We start from the raw sequence: 25,814 nt of genomic DNA on the forward strand, positions 1-25,814 counted from the left end.
AGAGAAAGAATAAAAATTGATCTCTTCATAGAATGCCTCAATTTTTCAATTCCCTCAATTCATGTCTTTTGGTTTTATACTTAGTTAAGCTATTAAGCTTAACCATTAAAATATCTAGCTCTAATTTTGGAGTTTTCACATTGCACGAAGTGGATTTTTGTCGAACGGAGGCCCAAACGATCTCTGATTTGTGAACAGACGATTGACTTCGTAGTGTCGAAATCTATAAACTTGGCCTCTATCAAGCACTTTTCAACTCTCGAGTCACATAATCGCTTTATAACACCAAACCTTGCAAGGATTAAATCATTCGGGTTCGAACATAACCAATCAATGAACTGAGACTTGCATTAGCTTCCTTGCATCGAACTCCATCTAGAAAAAATCCAACTCATCGATCCGCAACTGTTTCATTTTGCATGAAAAATTGGTCTTTTACATCCCCAGGGCACTTTTCACTTCAAAATGGTCCCAAAATCCATCTCTCATTAGCGACCATGGGATAGGACAACTTAGCCTATTGAATCCCATGAAATGATTTGCACAAACAACCATAAAATGCATCAAGCTGCCACAAAATAGATAACAAAGCACAAGTGCAACTCTCACCCTATCCCTTGACAAGATCAAGGCATGAAAACCCTCAAGGGATAGTTCTAGCAATATTTGACAGAATTTCAGAGCGAGTTGCTAACCACCTACTTCAACACAGACTGGCAAAAAAGAACTATCAAAGAAGTCATCCTAGGTAGTGGTGTGAACTACCTATCTAACTTAGGACAACTAGACACTAGGAACTCCTAGGAAAGGACTCCTATAGTCTAGTCATCATAGATGTTTCTTTAACATATTTTTAGTTTAAGGTTTCCATATTCGAGCATGTAAAAAGGAGAGAGTTGAGCATAATGACCCAAGGAGAATAGGGTATCGGCTTGGTATCCAAGAACTTACCAAGATCTCGTGAGGCGACACTTAATCCTTTTTTGACACTCACTTTTGTTTTTGCTCCAACCTTCCTTAGCATTCCTTTCCCAACTAGACGTCATCCCTAGGAAGACAAGGCATCGGCCCCGGTTGTGACTCATCCCTAGGAACCTACTAGGCCTACACAAGGTAATAATCAATTGCTTTTAAGATTTTTCTTTCTTGTCTTTTTTGATTTTAGGGGTTAGAACCCCTTTTTACACACCTTTGGATTTTTATATTTCAGATATACATATGCTTGTCTCTTCTTTTTATTTTGGCAAGCTTCTCTAACTACCTCACACTAACAGGGACTCCTAGAATAGATACCTTCTGCTAGCAGGCTAGCAGAAGAGGGTCACTAAGACTGCATTCTAAAAACAGGTATTTCAATGCTTGAAAATGGCTTTTCAAGAGGTAGACAACTACTCAAACCTCCCCCAAATATACCTAACCTAACCCTAGGACTTCATGCTTTGACTGCCGGTCCTCAACAAAAGAATAATTCTCCCCAAGTACATAAGCATATATAGTAGAAAAGAAAAGTACTCATAAAGGAAGAACATCACCCGGACTTGGCCACAAGAAGCTTTTGCACAGCAAGAGGCTCCCTCTAGGTTTTGCTAAATTTGTCTAGGATAGCACTAAAACAAAAACCATTAACCGCACCTGCACTAAACATACACATGTCCGTCTTGGCCTAATGAAATGTAACATTTCACTACAGTATGACTAGCCCTCTTGGCCTAACGAGATAATCTACAAAATAACCATTCAACAAAATAAAATCCTTGGTTCTAACATGACCTATTGAAGCACAAGACCGACCAAGGATATAAGGGCTCCTTAGGCCGGCCTATACTAAATGCATCAGGCTATTGGCTAACCCCCTGCATAAATAGCAAGGGATGTTTGACGAATATGCCAATAAACGATCCTATATATCCATGAAAAAATAGTAAGGTGCTCAATTGCTACCTAACTCATGACCCAAACTAGTCATCAATGGCCAAAATAGGATGTGTTAGCACAAGAAGACCCCAAAGTAGTCATGGGCTAATGTTAGAAGGTAATTGTAAGGAGATTGTAAGAGCTCCCCTGGACCACAATTGAAAAGACATCTTCAATAAAACCATAATTGGCCAGGGAATCTGCAAAGCGATTCCATTGTTGAGGTACTAGCTGACAAGTCACCGTCTCAAAAATATGCAACATATCCAAGGCTACACGATGGTATATCCGTAGGATGGGATCCCACACACTATAGGTCCCATTTAACTGGGTTGATCACTAATTGTGAGTCACCTTTCACTAATAACTGACGGATACCACCACATTGGGCTACATTCAGCCCCATAATCAAGGCCTTGTATTCTGCTATATTATTAGTAAAAGAGTGTCCTAAATATACTCCCATTTTCATAGCAACCCTACTCGAGGATCTTTAATGACTATACCAATGCTCGCATGTTTAGCGGAACCTCTAGAAGCTCCATCAAAATACAAAGTATAGACTCAGTCTTCATTTTTGATAGGCCATGCCACACTGATTAGCTTACTTGTACTTATGATAATCAAAGTCAAGTCGAGAGAGGATGTATGATAGGTACAATCCCTCCTTCCTTGCTAACTCGATAGGAATACTCATAAGAATTCTATGATAGTGGTGGAAATAGACTCTAATATCCCATGTGAAAGATCCTTCTTGCCACTCAATAACTTGATAATCTTTACTCCACCAGATCACTCGATCTTAGTGGCAATGTTGCTCTAAATATGGATGCTCAAGATAAGGAATGATTCTTCCCATCATCAGATCATCTTGGTACCTACTGCAAGTTAAAGCTAATTTATGAAGGACTTGCACAGGCACCAAGTTTGACATCAGCCTTTACATATAGTAGGGCTTCAGCTGATTAAAGTTAACTTTATTTTTAAGCTCTACCCCTTGCAAGTCTAGTAAAAGGGTTGTAGAGCAAATCTTTCCTATACGTACAATTTTATACAGCCCATCCCATTTGGGTTCTAGTTTACGAGGAAATTGCTCACGATGAGCATCATAGTACATTACCATTGGACCCTTTACACATTTATATTTCTTAGCTCGAAGGTTGTGAAGTGCTTTCATTCTCTTCTTCCCTATCTATTGATGTAATAAAGCCTATAAACGAATTTCATCAAGATGCGCAAGAGAAATAAAAATTTTCTACAATGCTTCTGTCTCACCCAACGAATGATTGAGAGCAAAATGCCTAGTGGGCAGCTCTATTTACCATGGTAAGACAAACTCTTTCCCCTACATTAACTTAAATGGAGTGTGGCATGTAGCACTCTTGAATGCTGTATTGAAGATCCCTAAAAGCTGTTTATTCGTACTCTCAACTTGACCATTTGCTTGTAGATTATATGGGGTAGTTTTATTGTGTTTAATCTTCAGAGCCTCCATCAAGGCTACTCTAACCTTATTCAAAAAGTATGTCCCTTAGTCAAACACTATATCCTTAGGTGGACCAAAATGACAAATAATTTTCTCCATAATAAAACTGGTCGTCTCCTTAGCGTTATCCTTCATCGTTGCTTGAGCTTCAAACCACTTTGTAAAGTAGTCCATTGCTACAATAATATAATGCTTCGGCATATTCAATGAAGGGTATATTGGTCATAAAAAATAGATACCCCATTTTTCAAGGGGTAACGTAACTAGATTAGGGTTTAGAGACTGCTTATGATTCTCCTAGCATTGTATCTTTGGGAGACATCATAATGCTTAACATGACTGAAAGCATCCTGGAAGATCAATGGCCACCAATATCTAGCCAATAGAGAGCCTTTTGGGCAGTAAGCTGTCCAACAAAATGTCCCCCACACATGCTAAATCATGGCATTCCTCAAGAATAAATGGTACCTCATTAGGTACTATACATCAATGATAAATCTCATCCACACCTTTTTGATACAAGACCCCCGCTATAATCGAAAGCGTAGTACTTGCTACTTAATCTTTCTTTTCTCAAACTTTGATAGAGCAACCCCAAATCCCCTTGTAGATAGATAATGTGTTATAGCTACATACCAGGAAGGGATGGAAGCTATATCAATCTTAAATAGACCTTCGATATCACTTCCTTCAGTCAGAATTTCCTTTGGCTCCTCGAAATCCACAAGACGTTCCACAATACCCTACAGATTTGGTGGCTTACTCCTAATCTCATAATCAAACTTCTACAAAGTAATTAACCACTTTGCTAAATGGTTAGGCAGCTGTAACTTGTTCATCAAAAGTCTGAGTCCTTCGGCCTTCATGAAAAATACCACATTTTCATAGAGAATATAGTGCCCAAATTTCTTTATCGCAAAAACTATACCAACGTACAATTTCTTGATATAAGTGTAATTAACTTTAGATATTTTCGATTTACGACTAGCAAAGGTGATGGAATGATACCATTTCTCTTCCCAAATTTGGGCTAAATAGCAGCTAATATTATGCATTGTTGCTGCTAAAAATATATAAAAAAACCTCACCTCTTCTGAATAGTTTTAGGATTGGTGCTTTTGCTAGTTCTTGCTTCACGTCCTCAAATAATACTTGACCAGCTTCGCTCCACTTAAACAAACAATTAAAAGATAACAGGTTCGTCAATGGTAGCATTCTTTTTGCTACTAATACATTGATAAATCTCCAATAATATCCCATTGATGATGACAGAAAGCTGTGTACCTCTTTTGGAGTGTGTGGTGGACTCATTCGACTATAATCTTTATCTTTTCTAAGTAATAACCCATAGGGCACTCCAAATACGCATTTTCTAGGATTAAGAGCAATGCAGAACTGTTTGCAACACTCAAAAGATATCCTTAGAATGATCAATTGTCTTTCCCTTGTGGTGGTTGCCCCTAGATAATCAATGAAGACTTTTAACTCCTCTAGGGAGATATCACCAAAATTCTTATTAGCTCTCCGTTGCTAAGAACTAGATGCATTGCATAGACCAAAGGCCATCACATGATAGGCAAATGTACCAAAGATAGTGAGATAAACATCATTTTCATCTTGTCTTTCTGTGCAGCAATAGCCATTTAGTTGTATCCAACAAAGCAATCCATAAATGAATAGATTTTCCTATTCGGCTAATTGGTCTAAAATATGATCAATAAATGGAAATGGATAGTAATCCTTAACCGTCTGCTTATTAAGCTCATTGAAATCTATGCAAAGCCGAATTTGATTATTATTATTCTTCCCGATAACAATTGGTGAACACCATTCTGTGTGTTGTACCAAAAATATTAGGCTAGTTTTTTGTGATTTGGTCAACTCCTCGAATAGACCGTCCCTTAGTTCAAAAGGCATATGCCTTACTTTTTGTCACACAGGGCGGTTATCTTCCTTTAGGGGAATATTATGAACAACTAGGCTAGGAGAAATACCTCTCAGCTTGTCATAACTCCAAGCAAAGATGTCACATAATTCCTGAATTAAGGACACATAGTCCTTCCCTTCTTCCAAACTGAGCATGGACCCTAGTCTGATTGGCCATGAATCGTGCATTGTATTAAGGTCTAACTCAATTACATTCGCATCTCTAATCCTTTCCTGAGCCTCTATTGGATTGTTCAAAGTTACTTGATAAATATCCTTTGTAGTGGACTCCTCATTGGATACGTCACTTGATGATGTCTTACTACTAGTTGCATCCTCCAATGTATCCATCTCTATAGAGGATAAAGAAACTCTCTCACTTTGAGGAGATTCAGGGTAGGCATTTGCTACTACATGTCTAGCACCTCTACCAAAGATCAACCAACCAGCTGGTATATCAACCTGAGAGTCTGCTTATAAGATCCATGGCCTACCTAGTAGTACTTGATAGCTATCAAAGATCAACTGACCAACGGATATATCAACTTGAGAGTCTACTTGTAAGATCCATGGCCTACCTAGTAGTACTTGATAGCTAGGCTGCTCTACGAACCTAATAACCCTAAAGTCTAAAATACATTCCACATTAGCAACAATCACGTGGACTTTAGTAATGCATCCTTCACGTTGTCTTAAATTGTCATTAGCCATTTGAAGAATTATGGAGGTATCTTTTTTTATTTCTAACCCAGCCTCTCCATCAATTCTGAACTCATAATGTTGAAGGAGGATCTCGTATCTACAATAGTATGATCCACTAATATTCCATCAACATATGCTGAAACCCTTGGACAATGCTTTTTAGCATGCTCAAACCAATCATCTCCTACCCGTGCTATTCCTAAGGGCTCAATGATATACTTAGTGTGAATAATATTCTTAAATTCCGTGTGCACTCCTAGAGATAACTTGATTAATTGCAAGAGGTTTACATCCGGCTTAACTTCACAAAGAGAACTCGCTAAATCAAATTCATGATAGCTAGCAAGAGCTCTCTTTTCCCGCTACACCATCCTCTCCTTTGGTCTTTGAACAGGATCTGGTGCCTCTTTCTTGGCTTTTTCCCTTTTCTTTGTCAATTCCTTATCCTTCTTGACATTATCTTTACCATCAACAGCTTTTAGAGGTTTGCCTTTAATGTTGCTAGGATTAAGGACTTGCATCCCCTTATCATCTTACTTAGGGTTTCCCTCGATAGGTTTTACCTTGTCTTTGTCAATGTTTTTATCCTTTTTACCTCTCGTAAAATGACCTGTAGATTCGAAGCTTCAGTGCCATTGACACAAACAACTTCAATAAGGTTGACTGCATTGCCACTAGGCAACTCCTCTACAATAGCCTTTCCTCTTTGCAATATTTGTTTCGGTCCCTCATTGTGTTGGAGATTATTCCCTTGCTCTTGATGGTTAACCAGACTTGGATGTTTACTTCCTTGTTGGAGAGAACTAATCTTTGTCAAGAATTGCGTGGTGGGGGGACTTGCTCAAGATGCTGCGCCAAACACACACATAATGCACAAGGAGAAGCTCACTCAAGAGACAAGAAGAGAGATAGAGGCCAAAACGTTTTCTTGCTAGTTTTTTCTTCTTCTTCCACACACTTTATAATGTACACAAAGTATAGATAAGATACAACATAAAGGAAAGTGGCCTACTAAGTCAAACAATGCATAGCCGACTACACTAGTCGATTGGCACTATAACTATGCCAGCTATAAATAGGTGTAACAACCTGAATATAATAAGTAATGAGTCAGTGGCCATGTGAGAGTCATAACGACCATCGACATGCTAAGTGTAGACGTGTGGACCCATCTAACCAGGCGGTCCATCATTAATGTCCGCATGTGTTGAGCTTGTCATCTCAACACTCCCCCTCAAGCTCAACTGCATCTCTGCAACTCCAAGTAAGCTTCGAAACTTTTGAAGCTTCTCTGTACCCAATGCTTTTGTGAAGATGTCAGCTATCTGATCCTGTGTGCTGACATACACCAAGTCAATCTCACCTGCTAGTACCTTCTCTTTCACAAAGTGGTAGTGTACCTCAATATGTTTTGTCCTGGCATGGAACACAGGGTTTCTAGCCAACTGTATACTACTCATGTTGTCACAATAAATGGCAACTAGACCTTCCACCTGCACATCTAAATCAGCCAATAACTTTTGCAGCCATACTGCCTCACATGTTGCAACAGCAGCACCTCTATACTCAGCCTCTGTACTCGACAAATCAATTGTAGATTGCTTTTTGCTGCTCCAAGTAACTGCTGCACTTCCAAGAGAGAACATGTATCCGCTGGTAGATCTTCTATCAGACATACTACCAGCCCAATCTGCATCTGTGTATCCAAACACCTGTACATCTGTACCTGCCTCATAGAAAATTCCATAATGTTATGTGGACTTCACATATCTCAATATGCGTCTGACTGCATCCAAATGTGGCTTTCTAGGTACTTGCATAAACTGACTCACAAGACCAATAGCATAGCTCAAGTCTGGCCTTGTAATGGTCATGTAGATCAAAATCCCCACCATCCTCCTGAACATAGTAGGGTCTTCTATCTCATCCCCAACATCAGCACTCAACTTTACATTCTGCTCCAATGGGACTGAAAGTGGTTTGCATGCTGTCATACCATACTTGGACAACATATCCAAGCCATACTATCTTTGGGACAGCCATATACCATCATCACATCTGATCACCTCAATGCCAAGGAAGTACCTTAGCTCACCTAAATCCTTCATCTCAAACTTCTTCTTCAAAATATTCTTGACTTCGGCAATCCCACTATCACTATCACCTGTAATAATCAAGTCATCCACATAGATGACTATGATGACCAAACCTGCATCTCCCTTTCTCACATAAAGTGAGTGATCAACATTAGAAATATAAAAGCCAATATTGACAAGACACTCTCTGATCTTGTCAGACCATGCTCTAGGTGCTTGCTTGAGCCCATAGAGTGCCTTCTTCAACCTGCACACATATGTGGGATGCTCTAAATCTTCATAACCTGCTGGTTGATCCATATACACTTCTTCCTGCAAATCACCATGCAAGAAGGCATTCTTCACATCCATTTGCTGCAACCTCCAACCTTTGGTTGCTGCCAAAGCAATCACACATCTGACAGTTGTCATCCTAGCAACTGGACTGAAGGTTTCATCATAATCTATGCCATATATTTGGGCATAGCCTTTTGCAACAAGCCTAGCCTTGTACCTACTAATAGAACCATCTACATTGTGCTTAATATTATAAACCCACTTACATCCAACAGCTTTCTTGCCCTTCGGCAATGATACTAGATCCCAAGTCTTATTGGCCTCTAATGCAGCCATCTCCTAATCCATTGCTGCATCTCAATGAGTATGACCAACAACATCCTCAAAACAAGTGGGCTCAACATCCTCAACTAGTTTCACCATATAAGCATAATGGTGAGCTGCATAATCTTCAAAGTCAAATCTTTTAACAGGGTATCTGACCCTGCTAGATTTGCATACCACCGGATCATTCAATGGAGCCTTTACATTACTATGCGCTCTCTGTACACCTGGTGTCCTGACAGAAGGAATGCCAAGCTCATCATCCAAGCACTCTGAGCCATTGGAGTCTCCATCAAGAACTACATCAATGCCATCTGACACTTTATTCTTTCCTTTGTCTTTACCTATAGTGCTACTAGATGCACCTGAAGATGTAGAGCTACTCCTTAGTCTCCCAGACCAAGGACTACTAGATGATGTCTCTGGTCCACTAAGAGTCCGTGATTCTTGCTTTTTAGCCTTCACATGAGTGTCATGATCATCATCATCACCCAATGCATCACCACTAGATGCATACCAACTGCTCATTTCATCAAAGATGACATCCCTGCTCACTCTGAACTTACATGTGACAGGGTTATAACAACGATACCCTTTCTGCTCTAAAGAGTATCCAATAAAGATACATTTTTCTGCCTTTGGATCAAGCTTCTTTTGTAGCTCATGTGGCACATGAACATATGCAACACAACCAAATTCCTTCAAGTGCAATACATCAGGATTCTTGCCAGTAAAGCATTCTTCAGGAGTCATCCCATGAATTGCAGCTGCTGTGGGAGTTCTGTTCTAAAGCATTCTTCAGGAGTCATCCCATGAATTGCAGCTGCTGTGGGAGTTCTGTTCATAATATAAAGAGCAGTATGAATAGCCTCAGACAAAAAATGCTTAGGCATATTCGTTTCAGCCCATCAAGGTGCGTGAAACTTTTGCAATATGCATGTTTTTCCTTTCTGCAACCCCATTTTGATATGGGATATACTTGTATGTGCACTGTCTCTTTATCCCATGAGACCTCAGAAAATCACTGAACTCATTCGAGAAGTACTCTCCCCTCCATCTGGCCTCAAGCACTTTACTTTCAAGCCTGTTTCTCTTTCAACTGCAGCCTTGAAAGTTCTAAAGTGCTCAAATGCTTCACTCTTTTCCTTTATAAATATACCCACAGCTTTCTAGAACAATCATCAATGAATGTGACAAAGTATGAAGTGCCTCCAAGAGATACATTTTGTGTAGGCCCCCAAATGTCTATATGCATAACATCAAGGATATTTCTGCTTACATCTCTGTCATGTGAAAATGGTTGTCTTGCCTGCTTACCAAACTGACATGCTTCACATACCTTATGAAATTCTACAACTCTAAATGTAGGCAAACCCGTAACCAACCCTTTGGATTGCATTAATTTCAGCCTTTGTACATTTGCATGTCCAATGCGTTTGTGCCAAATTTCAATATCTGCAACAACACCTTTTCCTTTAGCATACATAGTAGCATTCATAGTAGGAATTCCAACATCTAGAGTAAATATACGTCCAACTCTACTTCCCTTTGCTACCAACCTGCACTTGTCATTGAAGTCTTCTACAAAGCAGCCCTTTGCATTAAATCTGACTTGCAACCCTTGCTCTACCATTTGACCAACTGACACCAAGTTCTTTGTAATAGATAGCACATGTAATATATCTGAAAGACTCTTTGTCTTACCATCATGCAAGGACAAGGAAAATTTTCCAATGTGTAAAATTGGGTGGCATGAATCATCACCCGTCTGCACATAACTTGCATTTTGCAAATCTTGCATCTCTCCAAACCATTCTGCATGGCTGGTCATATGATTGGATGCACCTAAATCAACATACCAAACATCATCATGTGTTCCCTTTCCTGTAATAGCATTCAACATATACCGCATAACAAATAGACGTTTATTTTTGTCTTCATTCTGTCGTGAAGACGATGCATAGTTTCCTTGCTGCAACTTACCACTGCGAATATCATCTTTCTTAGCATAACATTGGGCTGCAATATGACTTGTTTTGCCACAGTAGTGACACACAATACCAGAGTTGTTAGAACCTTTGTTCTGCCATCCACCTCTTCCTCTAAAGCTCCCCCTGTCTCTAAAGTTACCACGACCTCCTGAAACCTACATATCGCCAAATTGCTGATTCAATCTGTTTTGCTGGTCGTCACTACCACGTCCTATACCATGGCCTCTTGAAGAGAACCTGCCACATCCCCTTCCTGAACTGGAGTAGAAAGCTTGAACTTGTTTACCACTTCTTTCAGATGTCTCACTCTGCATGTTGATCTCTTTAGTGATCATAAGGGAGACCAACTCATCGAAATCTGGAATGGCTTTCTAACATATACGGAAGTTACAAAAGATTTCCAACCCTTTCATTGTTAAGTCCACCCAAGGTAGATGACACCAAATCATCATCATTGGGCATTGCATCAATCGCTGCCAAGGCATCTGCAATGCTCCTTACCTTCAGTGCATACTCATTGGATAGACATCTTCCCTTTCTTCAATGTATTCAACTCTTGCTTGAGTTGAATCTTTCGTGCCTTTGTATTTACGAAAAACATACTTTCAAGTATGGTCCAAGCTGCATATGAATTCTCTATATTTCTAATATGTCCTAGCATATTATTGTCAATTACTGCAGACAGCCAATACATGACCTTTTTGTCTTTTGCATTCCATTCCTTTCATGCCTTTGTCTCTTCTACAGTTGGAGGATCACTCACCTCCGGCTCCTTTTCTTCACCTGAAACAAACTCGTAGAGGCCTTTTCCAATAAGGAAGTTCGTGACACGGAACTTCCATGAAGGGTAGTTGTTCTTTTCGAGCTTCTCAATGATGGGGTTTCCATTGTTCTCTGCCATTATCACAAAACTAATACCAAACAATAATCAAATCTTCTGCAACCCTCGACCTGTAGTGCACAACAATACACCAGACAGCCTTTTTCACTGTCTGCTCAACAATACATGCAATCTGCAACCAGTTTGCAAATAAACTTTGTGTTTACTTACTGGTAAACACCTTTGAACTTACAGATATGAAATCTGTAACCTGTGCACCTGTATACGACAGACACAACTGAAATTGTAGGGTATCTCAAACTGCTGTCTGCAACCTTGCGACTCTAAAATAGGGCTTGAAACGGCCTCAGATGCCCAAAATAATGCGCACACCTAATCTCACTGCAATCTGAGATTTTTGCACTGCCTTTCTTTCGGTGCCTCCACAGGCACTATCCAAGAGAGAGAGAGTGGAAGGATGGGAGAGCTTCTTACCCGTGGCTTGCTTGCTCGAACCTTGCTTCTTTTCCTTCACTTCAGCCTTCGAAATCAGCCTCTCTCAGTGGCATGGCTCTGATACCATGTCAAGAATCGCGTGGTGGGGGGACTTGCTCAAGATGCTATGCCGAACACACACAGAATGCACAAGGAGAAGCTCACTCAAGAGACAAGAAGAGAGATAGAGGCCAAAACGTTTTCTTGCTAGTTTTTTCTTCTTCTTCCACACACTTTTACAATGTACACAAAGTATAGATAAGATACAACATAAAGGAAAGTGGCCTACTAAGTCAAACAATGCATAACCGACTACACTAGTCGACTGGCGCTATAACTATGCCAGCTGTAAATAGGTGTATCGACGTGCTAAGTGTAGATGTGTGGACCTATCTAACCAGGCAGTCCATTATTAATGTCTGCATGTGTTGAGCTTGTCATCTCAACAATCTTGCTCCAATTGGTACTAACTAGGTGGCTAGACTTCCTGCATATGTCACATTTAACATTTGGACAATTGCTAGGGAAATGTTGGTCCCATACCACTTACAACTAAATCTTGAGGGGGCACCCTCTTCAAGGCATTGACTTCCTATCAAAATTTGCTGCTTCTTAAGGAAATTGACATCAATAGCTATTTTTCTATATTATCTGATTAACCATAGGCATGGTCACACTGAGAGGAGCTTGCAACATAGGCACATTTTGAATCATGCTTCCTCTCCCATTAGAAGTACTCATGGGCATCCCTTAATCTCCATTTGTCAATGCTAAGGTATTTCCAACCCCTAAACTTGGATTCTAGTTTTCCCTAGAGGTATAGGCCACTTGTAATTGAGACTTTACCTCCTCCGCTCATGTGATAGCCGTATCAATATTAGCAAGAGCAACATTGCTTAGCTGCACTTGAATGTTAAAGTCTAGCCCATGCAAAAATTATTGCAACTAAGCAATAGCTGGAATAGGAATATAGGTTTTCACCTTACAAAATACTTACTTCAATTTCTTGGCATAGCCTCGAACATTCTCATGAGGTTCTTGACTTGTTACATTGAGAACACGTAGCCAATACTGACCTCTCCTTTCAAGGGCAAACTCCCTTCAAAAGGCCGCAAAGAATACATCAATCGTAGTTATGGTTCTAGCCTCTATGCTGTGATACCATACTGTAGCTTGTCCTTTTAGGGTCATATTAAAGAACATCATCAAGTGTCCTTCATCTTGGATTTGACAATTAAACATAAAATTTTGGAATTCATTAATATAAAGTTATGCATCTTTCTCTACTAACCCATTAAAAATAGGTAGAGGAAATCCCAAGGCTGGCAAGTCTAGTGTTCTTGCTAAGATTGTGATGGGTTGCGCCATGATGACCAGATTCACTAAAGGAGTTTGAATGATGGGAACTATTACTCCACTCGAAGTGGGCTAACTAACAGGAAGAGGGGAAGTACTAGAACTTCCTCCTCCTAATGAACTATGATTGGGGCTAGGGTTATTAAGACCCCTCCCTTGTAGCAATATTGGACCAATCCATTGATGAAAATATCTCCTAATAATTTCGGCCCATCATCTAGCTCGTTCAGCTCTTTCTTGCTTCTAAAGTTTGTCTTAATGGTATTTTGAATCTATCTCACTGCCTTTTGGCATACACTAATAAATTGGTCCTTATTGACCAAGATTTGGAAACTGCCACTTATTAGCGACTCCTGACAAATGCACCACCTCTCAAGACCTAAAATGGGCATGACACTTGCTCTATATGGCACTAGCCGCGGGCCTTTTCTACGACTCTCCTACACCTTGGGGATTGGCCCCAAGATGTGCCGTGCATACATAAAGCACATTCGATACATAATCCGCTCTTTTAAATGATAGATCTAGGAGATAATAGATAGTCCTCTCACTGAATATTCGCCAAAGAACGAACCACTAACACTATAGCGTAGGGTACCTCACACTAAACGTAAGGCCATCGTCCCCATGAAAAAAATTGCTATGCATCCAGGATGATACCATATGGTGCATGCAATGCAATTTTTTATGATGTATAGTGCTCAAACAATTTTTTATGATGTATAGTGCTTAAACAAATTTTTATGATGTATAGTGCTCAAAGATGTATAGTGCTCAAACTAGCATTGTGAAGGTGCAAAAACAATTCTTTTCATGCATTTCTTCTAAACCAAGATCGGTGCATTGCTTAGGGCCAACATCGAGCATTCTTCTGCTATTGGACCCTCTTAAATTTTAAACCACACATATCTTATATGCTATGCATTAAAAAAACATCAAAGTTCAACGTATTTAAAGCATTTAACACCACCTTTTCCCTACCACAAGATGTGCATTCAGTGGTAGGCTTAGAGTGTATTTTTCATGTACGTTTCCTTCATGAAAGCAATAAAAACCCACTTTAACATAGAGATAGGGCTGAACTGAGGCTAAACCTCATGCCTCAGCCTTGCCACACATTTACAAACACAAAGATTATTTTTTCGCATTTTTTGGATGCAAAAACCTATTTTTAACTATTTTTTCATATTTTTTTACTATTTTTATTGATAATTATCAATATTTTTTATTTACTAATTTAGACTAATTGATCTTACTGAGAATTATTTTCCTGTCATATTTTATCCCATACAAACATTATACGCACAACAAAACCCAAAAAATGCACGATTTCCCTTAAATCGCAATGTTGTGGGTTTTGCATGTTTGCAAAGAAATTATTAGATGACTCATTTTTCTTGATTTCTTTAACACTTCTGATAAATCAGAGCATTAGCAACCAAATGTAACCATTTTCAACCAAAATTTATCATAAAATAATAAAATCTACAACTTGCTCATGAAATCATGCCGTATGACGTACGCGTCTCGTGATTGGAGGCCCACTGACGCTTTCCAATAGCCGCTAGCAATCCTTCCAATCCCATGATCAAGATCTTTCATCTCAGTGCCCATCCCTTCTCTTATAGAATCAACCATGAAAACACACAACAAGAGGAGAGAGGAGAGAGAATGACTAAAAACTGATCTCTTCATAGAATGCCTCAATTTCTAAACGTATTGAAGCATTGGAGAGCATGGAAAATTAGTATCTTGCTACTCTCTTCCATTCCCCTATGTGAGGTACCTCCTCCAACAGACCTGGAGGAGTCCTCTTAGTAGTCGACTGAAATTCATATCCATGCACCTCACCATCACGTCTCCCCATGGAAAACCTTGGATTTAGTTGAGTATGGGAATCTTAGTTCTACTTCACAGGGGAAGCATGGACAAGTCACCCCTAACAGCAATCGAACACCCACCTAAGAAAGAGCACTTTGTAATCAATCAAAGGAAAGAGTGAGATTAACATCGCACTTAGTTTAAAGAGAGTGAGAGATAGGGGAGAGTGTAACTCGATCCCCTACCCATAAGGTAAAATATTCTATCTAATGTTGGAAAGTTATTTGACTTATCGGGTCCACCCAACCACATAGGCATTTGGTCGTCAGGATCAAAGCCTCCCACTTTCCTCGATGGGGTTTGCTTAGTTTTCTAATTAGCAAAGCATACTACCACATTGTTTGGACATATAAAATCAGCTTCCTTTTATTACTCCGTTAAATTGGATTCGTTAAACTCAATTTTTAGCACATAACAAACAATTCAAAAATCACATACTTTATTTCACCATCACTCCGCAGAGTGATACAAAAACTGTCTTTCCACAGAAAGACACCGTCCAGCCTAGGATAGGACCTTCCCATCTCTCGGGATTGGGCTGTATGTGATCAGCTGTGATCAAAAGGGAATTTACTGGCTCAGATCCCCTCTAAGCTTCCATGAGCCTTCGAAGCCATCCTACATAATAGGGGCACTTATCACTCGTCCCTTTGCCCTCTCAGGTACTTGAGTGATCAAATATCAAAAACACCTCTCTCCCTTGGGAGCAGAGGACCCCCACCCATAAGTGGGTTTTTCCACACTTTACAAAGTATTAAGGAGCATTGGGTTGGGTACTCCAACATCCCGAACCACCACAATCCACAACTTGTACAGCTGTGCAAGTCGGAATCATAAGAGCCATAACTCATCATTCACAAATCCAAAAGCAGTCATAACCATAAAACATTTTTAACACAATTGTCAATCTATGCGATGCATATAATCTATCCCCTTCATCAAATTTTGTGTTCCTTCCTAAAAAATATTTGATAATACTAACATGCTTTTACACGTTTAAGTAAGTTCTAACTAATTGTGATCCTTTTCTTATGTGCTAACTTGATTATCTCCATTTGGCCATCTATCGTGATTACGGTTTATGGCTGCAACCTCGGTTTGTTGTGGAATAACCCGTCCTTCGGGTTGAATGGATTCGGAGATTACTTTTGCTTGTATTTTAGCAGCGACTACTTCTTTACGTTGGGGAGTTCTCTAAGCATAACCTCTCTTAGCGTCTCAATGTCTCTTAGGAGCCATGGAGGAAGCTTGATGGATTCGAGCAGTGCTTCCGCGTAGGGAGAGAGAGAGAGAGAGAGAGAGAGAGAGAGAGAGAGAGAGAGAGAGAGAGAGAGAGAGAGAGAGAGAGAGAGAGAGAGAGAGAGAGAGAGAGAGAGAGAGAGAGAGAGAGAGAGTTTTGGCTGATTGCAACAGAGCTTCGTCACATCAACAACAATGACACTTTTGCACGGGTCGTTTTGTGTGTGTGTGTTGCCTCGCTCACATGACGTTCTATCCCTATTTACATAGCAATCGGGGGGGGGTTTAAAAGAGGGGACACTTGCTTTTTTAGTATTTTTTCAATGGTGCCATTGATGATAAAGAGATAACGCCTTTCTTTTAGCGTTTTTGATGACGTCAGGGAGGGTGCTCCATTTTTGCAGTGTGAAGATAAAAATTAACAAATATATGGGTGAGGACGCACCGGGCGTTGCATCATCGGGTGTCGCTACAAGGCAGTGACCAAGACATAGACCTTGGCATCTTGGCCTTAGCATACTTGGCAATGGGCCATGAAGGCTTCCTTGGTGCCATTGGTTGTGCATGAGAAGCTCCCACTAGCTTGTAGGAAAATGCTCTTTATGGAGGGGATCTCAAAAAAAATTTAGTGATTTGATGCTCAAATCATAAATCTTATGGTTTCATTGGCTCCGAAAGGGGGGTAAAACCTCAAGAGACTTGCTTAGAAATATTCTGGATCACTCCTTCTTCTCCCTATTCAAAGTGTTGTTTACTACCTGTAAACTACGATCGCAGTGTGTTGCTTTTTTTACATGACATTCTATTCTAGAAATCTCCATAGCTTTTTAGGATATTCACAATAGGTAATATCTAAAATATCTAAAATATGCTAGTTTTTAACTAAAAATCTAATATTTTTGGACCATCCATACTATACACATTTTTGGACCACCTTGAAGTTAATCAGATTACTAAAAACTCCAAGGTGTACGACCAAGGCGGCAACCAAGGCATAGACCTTGGCATCTTGGCCTTGGCATACTTGACAACGGGCTACGAAGGCTTCGTTGGCACCGCTAGCTGCACATGAGAAGCTCCCATTAGCTTGTAGGAAAATCTTCCTGAGAGGTCACCCATCTCGACAGTGTCATCACCTAAGTGCACTTAACTGCCAAGTGACTATTCACTAGGCTAGTTCTTTTTGTTGTTGTATATTACTACAAACATAGTTTTAATAAGCTAGTCTTGGGAGGGTTTCACAAGTCTTTCTTCCATGAACTGGAATATAATACCTCATTAATAATAACAATTATCTTTATAATTAGAGCTAGTTTCATAATTAGAGCTAGTTTGTAACATAATCAATTTTCTTTGGATTGTATACACAGATTATTTATTAAAATAAGCTAAGTAATGGGAGCATTACACCTTGATGAAAATATGCACAAAAATGATTTTTATGCAAAAATGGGCGTCCCCCCCAACGATTTGTGTCTTTTGGTTTTACACTTAGTTAAGCTATTAAGCTTAACCATTAAAATATATAGCTCCAATTTTGGAGTTTTCACACTGTGGGAAGTGGATTTCTACTGAATGGAGGCCCAAATGATCTCCAATTCACAAACGGATTGGACGGTCGGCTTCATAGTGTCAAAATCTATGACTTGGTCATGCACTTTGTGGCTCCCAGATCACATAGCTGCTTTATAACACCAAACCTTGTGGGGATTAAATGGGGTGCAAACAAGCTGTGATCAACCAACCAAGACTTGGGTTGGCTTCCTAGCGCATCGAGATCCATCTAGGAATACTCCAGCTCATCAATCTGCAATCGTTTCATTTTGCATGAATAATTGGTATTTTATGTCTCTCGGACACTTTTCTGCTTCAAAACAGGTCCCAAAATCCAGCTCTCAAGTATCTGTTGCCACATGAGATAGCCGAAAATGGAATTGTTACAGGAGGATAAGATTAATGGGAGGAAAGTAGGTATATTAGAGGGGCAAAGGAGGGAGGGATTGTGATCGAAGCATAGGACCAATGGATTTTTTGATTGAGGGGGTGATTTATTATTATATTAAAAGGTGATGTTAGTTTGTTCTTTTAAATGTTAAGGGTTGGAAGGTTTTTTGAGAAGGTTGTGTGGAGGATAACAGAAGAAGAAAATGCATGGAGAGAGTGGGGAAGGGATGAATAGATCACAATCGCATGCCTAGGATGAGGAAGTGCAAGGATCAATGATGGCTGCCCATGCACTATTGGTTATGTTGTGTAGATGATGAGGAGGAAAAGGGGTGCTATTGTCATGGCTATCACCAAAGCATACATACGACTACAAGGAAATATGTGTAGGCTTGTGATGGGGTGGACATGGTGCAGGAGGGGTGCAAGGCTAATTCTCAGAGGTAACCATTAAATTTAACATACAAAGAAATAGACTAATTGCCAAGAAACCATAGACAAGTGGCTTGTGATGGGGTGGACATAGTGCAGGAGGGGTGTAAAGAAGCTAATTCCCACAGGTAACCATTAAACTGAAAATACAAAGAAATAGACTAATTACCAAGAAACCATAGCCAAGGTGGCTAGGAATGCAATGATATTACTATAAATTGCTGAGAATCACATGATGAGAGGCTGCAGCATGGTATGCACCCCAAGCTATGGTGGCCAAGAGTATTCATCCTCTTATATGGTGGGAGGTTGAGACCTCAAACATGTAATGTTGTAAAAATGGCAAAAAGATCCTTCACATGTTACATCTCCACCTTTTATACTTAACCCTAGCCTACCCTAGACTAAGGCATCTATTCTTTATTACAAGCCATCCCGGCCTCAAAGAACTTTGTCCTCAAAGCTGGAATTGGGATAATTTACAAGGAAAGATTACAAGGATAGCTTTGTAAGTAATGGATCCATACTAAAATGAAACTCCAAATTGAAGAAGATCTCATATGATAATGAAGTACAAGTATAATATTTGAGTATACTCCTGGAAACTATCCAAAACAAGTTGCCGCACAAGAATAGCCATATATTGAATAAGAAATGTCCAATCACCATGTATGAGCTATAAAAATGTAGAGGAAAATCCCTATTATCGAGCCATGCCATAAAAATCCAATTTTGATGCCATTAGAACTATTATTTTTATGTTAGAATTTTTATATAGCAAGCTGTCCTGTTTATATTTTACTCTGTTTCTTACAAAAGACATGGAAAAGAATCAAGGTATGATGATGATTTCCAAGTAGACTCCTCCATGGGCAAACCTCGCCATTTAATAACTTGGTATTCCAATAGTGAATAGTTTCTTAAAACCTTTTCTATTTTGCCAATAATCTTTTCGGGCTCATAAATGATGAGACTATCTTCATCTATGAGAGGTAACTCCACTAAACCTTTATGGCTAGACCCACATATTTCTTAAATTGGAAAACATGGAAGGTAGATTGAATCCTTGTTAAAGAAGGCAAATCAAGCTTATATGCAAGCTTGCCAACTTGTTTGAGGATTTGATAAGGCCCATAGTAACGATGAGCCAACTTATTATGGCCGCCTTTGAGAGAAGCATACCTAGATTTAGGCACTTTGAGAAATACCTAATCTCCTTCTTCAAACTCCAAAGGCCTCCTCTTTTCATCAGCATAAGCCTTCATATATCATCTTGTGCCTTTCTAATGTTTTCTTTGCATTGACATAAAAGAGCTTCCATTCTCTCAACTTCAGCCTTGGCTTGAGGATTCACATCTTCATGAAAGAGAGCTGAAGATACTTGCACCGTATATCTATAAAGTGCTTCAAATGGCGACATGCCAATGCTCATATGATGAGTGTTATTATAACAAAATTTAGCAAGATGTAGCCATTAATCCCATGAAGCTTGAGTATCATGGCAAAAACGTCGAAGATAGACTTCCAACCATTTAGTGACACTCTCTGTTTGGCTATCTGTTCGGGGATGATATGCCGTGCTAGGAGTCAAAATTGATCTCATAGAAGTGAACAAAATCCTCCAGAAACTTCCCATGAACTTAGTATCATGATTGGATATGATCTTCAATGGCATACCATGAAGCTTAAAAATACATTCCATAAATTGTTTAGCCACTTGCTTTGCTATAAATTGAGCCTTGGTAGGGATGAAATGAGTTGATTTAGTCACCGGTCTACCACCACATAAATGCTATTCCACCCATGCTTTGTTGTAGGTAGTCCCACAATAAAATCCATCGTAATATCACTCCACTTGCCTTGAGGAATAGGGAGTGGAGGAAGTAAGCCACTGGATAGAAGACAGGAGTCCGTATTTTGTTGACATGGAAGACATTTCATAACATAATCCTTGACATCCCTCCAAATGCTCTTCCAATAGAAACTCTTATGGACATTGTCAAATGTTTGAACAACCCATGGTGTCCCGCTAAAGGCAAAGAGTGCATCTCATGCAAAATACAGTCTTTGAAAGAAGATTTTGGTGTCAAGTAGACTCTACCATGATACCATAAAAGAACGTTGTGCCATTTGAAATTGGGATACTCTTCTCATTTGCCTTGCTGAAATTCCTTCATCATCTTTGATGCTTGCTCATCAAGCAAATACTCTTCTTGGATAGCATGTATCCAATCCTTATGCACAATTGAAATTATAGAGATGGAACATTCCCACATTTTTGATAAGGCATCTACCACCACATTATCTTTTCCAGCCATATAAGATATCTCAAAGTTATATCCTTGAAGAGTAGCTAACCATCTTCATTGCTTGGGAGACAAATTTGGTTGTGAAAGGAAGCATTTTAATACACGATTATCACTTTTGACTTTGAAATGACTACCATAGATGTAATGATGCCACTTTTTAATAGCATGCAATATTGCTAACATCTCTTGCTCATAAACATGTAATTGATGCACCTTGTCATCAAGCTCTTGGCTCTCATAAGCTATGAATCCATGGTCTTGACATAAAATAGTCCCAATTTCTCTTCCACTAGCATTTACACATATGATAAACTCCTTAGAGAAATCTGAGCTTACAAGGATAGGTGCTGAAATTAAGAGACATTTCAGCTCATTGAAACTTTGATTGGTGATGGAGTCCCAAAAGAAAGCCTTATTTTTGAGTCTATCTGTCAATGGAGCTACCAAGCCTTATTTTTGAGTTTATCTGTCAATGGAGCCGCCATATGAGCATAATTCTTGATGAACCTCCTATAGAAGGATGATAACCCAAGGAATCCTCTCAAGGAGGTTGCATTTGTAGAAGAAGGCCATTTTTGAACACGTTTTACCTTTTCGGGGTCCACTCTAATGCCTTGCTCTCCCACAACATGACCTAAGTATTCAACTTCATCTTCCATGAAAAAACACTTCGTCATCTTAGCAAAGAGTGTGTGTCTTCATAATGTGTCAAAGACCTCTCGTATATGCCTTTAAATGCTCATCCTTGGATTTGATATAGATAAGGATATCATCAAAGACCTCTCGTATGTGCTTTAAATGCTCATCCTTGGATTTGCTATAGATAAGGATATCATCAAAGAAAACAATGACTGTTTTGAACAAGAAGGGCTGCAATTATTTTATTCATGAGGGCTTGAAAAGTAGCAGGTGCATTGGAAACTTGAAACGTAGGGGGTGTATTGGAAAGTCCAAAAGGTATAACCAAGAAGTGGTATAACCTTCTTTTCAATCCTAAAAGATATTTTGAGCTCATCTCCTTCCTTCATTCGAATTTGATGATAACTCAATTGAAGATCTATTTTAGTGAAGACCTTTTCATCTTTAAGCTCATCCAAAAGATCATCAATTCGGGGAATAGGATACCTATTCTTGACCATTGGCTTATTCAAATCCCAATAATCAATTCACATGTGAAATGATCCATCCTTCTTCTTGACTAAATGTAATATTCCGAAGGTGCAAGCACGCGTGAACTGCCTCAATAGAGGATAAATGAATTGGAAAATTCTTTTGTTTAAGAATTTTTTAAAAAATTATTTCCCCTCTCCTCCAGCCGACTGTCGAACTGGAGGAAGAGGGGAATAGCAAGTGAGGCAAGCTCCTTGTTGCTAGAGCTTGCCTAGGCAATGGGGCATGCCCATCGACGCGTGGGGAGGGAGGATCTTACCCCCTCCCCTATATATATTGAAGGGGGACGATGCTGTACAGGGAGATACTGCGAGTGGGAGAGAGAAGGCTCTGTGGAGAGAGGCGCTTCCATTATCGCATACGGGGTGTGTTGTCGCCTGCTGTTGCAGGAGGGGAGAGGCTAAGAAGGAGTGGCGGCATTGAAGTCGCCGTATGCCAGGCCATCGTCGCCCTCTGACCGTCACAGTCCGCGCCCCCAACCATCAGAATGCCGGCGAATTGGCGTTTGTATCCCCCACCCATGTGGCTCAGAAGCTATAGAAGCTTCTTGGGGGGGGGGGAAGCTTATAAGGGGCTTCATAAACCCCCTTTCCCTCCCCAAAAGAAGTTGACCCTAAAGGTCCTATTCCCCGCCCCCCCCCCCCCCCCCCCCCCCCCCCGTGTTTTAAATCTCCCTTAGTTCCCCTTTCCCTTAGCCTTTAGGGCTACCCCCTTTTCCCCCTGGAATCCCCCCCCCCCCCCCCCCCCCCCCCCCCCCAAGGACCCCCTTAGCCCTTTTTCCTTCCCCCCTCAAATTTCCCCTGAAGCTCTATAAGCCCTTTTTCCACCAAAAGATGTTACCTTAAAGTCTCTTCCTTCTCGAATCTTAAATCCCTTTAAGGGCCCCCTTACACCATGGAAAAATAACCCATCTAGCTCTCCCATACCTTGTTTTTTTTCCCCCACATGTAAAAGAAAAGAGAGTGTTGAGGGTCTTTTGACACCTTCCTTTCCCACTCAAAACCCCTCGTAAGGGATTCCACACCTTTTATTCCCCATTCGTGGGAGTCTTTACAAGGCCATTAAGCCTTTGCCATGGCTTAATGGGTCTTATTCACGAAAGATTTTGAAACACCCCCTTTCAAAATCCCTACTTCAAGGAGGAAGCCTTCTAAAACTGCTTTCGACGGACGGTGCAAGTTATTGCAAAAGGGAGCCACGATGGAATTTCAAAAAGGAGTTGTAAAGCTGCATCCACGACAGAAAGACGGCATTTGCGATGCCTCCTAAGAAAGCCCAAGGCGCAGACGATGCATGAGGGTCGTCTCCTAACATCCATGTGGACATCTCACCCTAAGCCCAGGTTTTCCTTCCTAATTTTTATTTAGTATTGTTGTAATTCAATCATGCAAGGATAATTGTTGGAAATAGGATACATTTTTGTCCTAAATGCTCACGACGGAGGAATTTAGTCATTAATACTTTCAATAAAACAAGCAAAATAAAGGAAGCATAAATGCATTTCTAGCAAATAGCTTTATGCATTGCAATGAATTAAAATTAGATTAATGTCCATTAAAATAGTATACTTCGTTTAAGCATGGAAGTATGAACTGCATATCGCACTATTAACCCATATCCTCTTTCGCAATGAATCATCATGGAAAGTGCTAGGAATCCTTAGGAAAGTGCAAGACATGAAATGATTCTTACGATGCATAACTCTAGGAAATTATCGTTTGTCAACTGCATAAATTATCAAGTAAAAGGTTGCTTGTTTAGCATGAATTTTGTTCACAAAGTTATAGGAAGATTAGTTGGAATTAACCTAACTTATGCCTGACCTTAAATCGATAAGTTAGGGTTGAAAAATCAATTTACGCGTAGACAACGAGTCATGTGGAAATGATAACGTAATTATCTTCTAGAGCTAGACAAATGGGCATAAACCTAAAATACCTAAACCGCGGAGTACTCGCTTAGAATGAGTTAAATTCCAAGAAATTCACTAGAAAATTAATACGTGACCTAATCGTACGTATTGCTAAAATTGAAACTCCTATACCCTAAATACTTGTCCACATTCACCGAATGTAGGGATAGTGAAACATATTTGGGAAATGATCTAGGGTTTGTCCTTAAGAATCTTACAAGATGGAACTTGGAACCCTAGGACTGATGACGTCAGCCCAATGTAATCCGGAATAGATTGTTTCGTAACTCCACTCGATGAGTAGAATAGTCTCATAGTTCGATGCGACACTTGCGCAGCAAGTGCGGAGTCATATGATCTTGTGATTGGATCACAAGGGAATGGCCAAATTCTCGCAATGAGGTTGGCAGGTCCTTACGCAAGTTATCTTGCAAGAGGATGAATAAAAATCCTAATTTAGTATCTTTCTTGAGTAAAGAAGATTGATTGGAAGCTAAAGACTAGCCGATAAACTGAAATAACCTATGAACTTAAGGTTTGACCAAGTTGGGTTAATAGGGTATGCCCTAACCCAGGATATAGGGGATCTTGCCAAGTTACAAGTCATCCCGGATCGAGTGCTGGACGCATTCGAAAGGAAGGATTCATTCCTTAGCAGTTGCCAACAAAAACGACCAATGGAAATGTTTGTGCTTGTTACAGATTTAAGAGCACTATTTGGCTTTGTATGATCAATGAATTAAAAGATAAATGGATATCTAATACTTCAGGTTGAAGGCCTAAAGGGAGAGGCAGCTTCAGTTACCCCCAACTACTTGCCTAACCCTAACCGAGGGGGCTGTTAACTGTGCCGAGAAAGTGGACCAAACCCGCCACGAGAGGTCTTTCCGTTGAGTGCTACTTGGAGCAGGAGGACACTTGGGTGCCAGAGGGGGCTCTGGCCATAAATCCCTCGCCTTTCGGGCCCTGCACAAGAGGCTAACGTGACTCGGGATTAGATCTTGAGGCCCACATACTAGTCTACGGGCGGAAACTTGGATTGGTAATCCCTGTCAATTGTTGGATAGCCTTCGGGCGGATTGTGGATAAGCCTATGGGCTGGACTTTTTGTATTTCAAAGATAAATATGATAACCTGTTAATAAGGAACTTGTTTAACATTGTTTTTCTATCTTAAGTGCTATGATTACGTGAAAGAACCAGTGCCTAATGGGTTAATTAAAGAAGCTGATTGTTACATGTCCAACTAAATGTGCTAGGTAATTAAATAACTAAAACAACCCAAGGAAAGTGCGGAGGATGTGGCCATAGGTCTGTCCTACAGATGGGTGGTCCCGGTTGGCCGGGAACTTTTCTCGAATCACGATGGATAGCCAGAAGATCGTCAAAGAACACGAACAACAAATGCGTTGACCTAGAGTTATGACTGATCCCGATTTACGTTATTTTAGGGGAACGAAATGGGACTATGCCTTATGGATGAGAGGTTGAGCGTTGCATCCCTCTCGTTTCCCATTCTCCTTCAACCAAGTGAAGCGTGAA

Source organism: Lygodium microphyllum, chromosome 4 (genome assembly GCF_053477565.2).
Source record: "Lygodium microphyllum isolate KBCC chromosome 4, Lygodium_microphyllum_v1.1.10, whole genome shotgun sequence".
In the NCBI taxonomy this organism is placed as follows: Eukaryota; Viridiplantae; Streptophyta; class Polypodiopsida; order Schizaeales; family Lygodiaceae; genus Lygodium; species Lygodium microphyllum.